Source organism: Meleagris gallopavo, chromosome 3 (genome assembly GCF_905368555.1).
Source record: "Meleagris gallopavo chromosome 3, MGAL_WU_HG_1.1, whole genome shotgun sequence".
NCBI classification, from domain to species: domain Eukaryota; kingdom Metazoa; phylum Chordata; class Aves; order Galliformes; family Phasianidae; genus Meleagris; species Meleagris gallopavo.
In genome coordinates this window covers 18,872,311-18,875,439 of record NC_139406.1, presented here as the reverse complement: position 1 = coordinate 18,875,439, position 3,129 = coordinate 18,872,311, and positions in this window count along the sequence as shown.

Below are 3,129 nucleotides of genomic sequence, written 5' to 3'. Positions count from 1 at the left end.
AATTTCTGTAATGGATGTAGAAAGCTTATTCAGGACAGTGAAAATAAATTAATCTAATGTTTTGTGGTTTTGTATGGTTTTGATTGTAACAATAATTCACTTATTTAAGAAATTAAAACTAATGGTCTGGATTTGAAAGAAAAAAATGATACTATATTAGATAGAACAAACATAATTCATGAACTTAATTTGGCTTTCCACAGTAACCTAAATCCCTCAGCTCTTCCCAGATGTGTAGTTTAACCTGGAGAGGGAGATAAGTATTTATTAAACCTTAACTTCTGAGAACTAAGTTTGGTAACTACTAAGCTGTGTCTTTGGAAATTTCGTACTCTGAAGGAAGGAACAAATTTTTTTTCTTCTGAATTGAATACAGAAATAAACCGCTTGAAACCATGTCTGGTGTTAGTAAATTAACCTAGAAAAATGTATTTCTTAGAGTTGAAAGAAATATGAGATAATATTAGACATTATTTGACTGACCTTTTAAAATGCATTTCTTATTCAATTTAGCTGTATCTGTAGATAGAATATCAGGGCAAATCAAGCAGAGAAACTATTGTATACGTCTCACTTTATGTAAATCTTCAGTGAAACATAAAGAAGTATTTTGGAGAACTACAAACTGATTCAGTATGCTGCTTTAAATCTGATTAAAAGGCTTTTAAATAGTTACTACGTGCTGTGTACCACAGAAATTTTGCAAGATTTGATGAACCAGTATTGACATTTAATTTTCTTTCTCTTGTTTCTCTCCTCTCCAATCTTGAACACTCAGTATTACTTTTATTATGTTTGCTCATCCTTACACTTGAGATTAATCAATCTGTTCATTAGGCAAATGGAGCCAGGTGTTAGTTCCAAAATGCCATGTTTGCAAGGAGTTTTATGGTCATTATCTTACCATTCATATTATATAACAGTTTATCCAACAAAACCATCTTGCATTTGGAAACCTAAGACTTCTGCTGAACTTTACTTTTTAGGGAAATGAGTCCTTGTACAAATTGTAAAATGGCAGCTGAATTTCTCTGAAAGATGTTGCAGTGGTGATTTTTATGTTGCCATGAAAATATCCTAATTTTCTCATGTTGCAATTCTGCTGATGTAGAAACAAACAAAAAACCTTGGAACTTCTTCCAGTCTCATAATGTAGTTTACCACTTAATTTTTGAAAATTAGCTAAGATTTGTTGTGTTATGTGGGTAGTACGAAAATGTTTGCTGAAAACAAGCTGTATTACTAACTTAAGATGATGTAGTAGGTAAATCAAATGATCTATTTGAACAAGTCTGCTCTGAAGATGATCCTCTAAAGCTTCTGTGTCAGACTGCAATTCACATCTGGAATTCTTGTGACATCTCCATTTTCTCTTGGGTAAGCCTGTTTCTTAAGCTTCCATCTATAAAATAGAGACAATATAAAGTTTTTGGAATAGACCATAACGTGTCCAATGATCAGACCTCTATAGTCAGACCTGTACTGGATACTATCCTCAAAGTGATCAGAGAATACCGATAAATATTTTTTGAGTGTTTTTGAAATTCCTGTGCAAATTTTTAAGAATTTGCATATAAAGTATATCACTGTAAAGTTAATGTGAGATTCTCACAAGATAGGATCAAAGTCTTATCTGAAATATACTGCATCCATTTCCTCTCAAAATATGAAGTTTTATTCTTCACTACTTCCCAAGGAGTTCGATTTTTATTTTTATTTTTTAAGCTACCTGGATTGTTGTTTCTTTTAGTCTTTTCTCCATCTGCAATGATACTGTAAATATTTGTCTTTCACCTTTGTTTGATCTAAAGCTTACCTGTTAACAGCTCTAAGACAGTTTTCACAGCTTGCAGTATTGCTTCAGCTATTTTTATGCCTTTCAGTTATTTGAGAAAATTTACTTTTGACTAAATAGTATCTACATACTTCCTTCAATATTCAAGTATATATAGTTTATCCTTGTCTGTTGTATCAATATTCTGTTTTCTATGTGAGTGAGTTACATTCAGACACAGATTGGACTGATGCAATAGAAAGTATTCTTAAATATATGTCCTGTAATCAGTGAATGAGACATAATCCAGAATCAAGACTTTGGTCACAGCTTCTCAAAACTGAAGTTGCCGATTTGCCATATTTTTAAATCTCTGTCTCCGTTTCACAAGGCTTTTGTCCCATCCTTCTGTTCCCAGCCTTTGCCCAGATCTTTCTGGCTTTTACTGTCTCATTTTGAAACATAGCTCAAGTTTCTAGTCTTTAATTCTTTGAGGCACTTACTAATGTATACTCTGTATAATATATATAGAATTTAGCTCTTTTGCAGTTTACATGTTCTTTAAGTGGAGTTAAATCTGAGTCCACCTTTTCTTCTGCTGGAGTCTAGATATCCCCTGTTTTCTGTGTGTGTTTTTTAAGTCTGAGTCTACAGCAATTTTGAAGAACTCATTTTTGACTGCTACAGATATTGGTGAACAAATATCTCTTCATGTGAGCTCCTTTCAGCTGACAGTTTCTCTCTGGTGTTAGATGAGTGCAAATCCAATTCTTGTATCCTTAGAGGCTGAACGGATGCTCCTGAGCTCTCCTGCCTGTTGACTAATTTGCTTCCCCAGAACTCCATCTTGGGGGAAAAAAAAAAGAGGAGATAATTAATAATTCACTCAGAAAGTACTAGCCATCCCTCATCTCGATCAGGTAAAACCTCAGCTGATCTCACAAGGGGAAGAAGTCTTTCAAGTGTGTTGATTATATTAAATCAGTCAAGTAGTCTTAATTTGTTTTGATCTGTGACACTATTTGATATTCTTTTTAATCTCATCCTCTTATGCTTAATGTTCAATGTCTTTATTTTACACTACACATACTATATCTTCTTTGAATAAAAAATGGGTTTGGGCCATTTGAGCCAGCAAAACAGTGAAAATGTCATAAATGCTGCCATAAAGCTCAAAACAACAAGGAAACATTTCATAGCAATGTGGTTCCATGTGTTTGCTGGAAGATTTACCCTGTTTAAAAAAAAAAAAAGAAAAAAAAGAAAGAAAGAAACTTTGCAGCTGGCAGTAAGGATAATTTTATTTCTTATTTTATTTCTTATTTGTGCTGGAGCTCTTTCTCAGTCTAAGCACC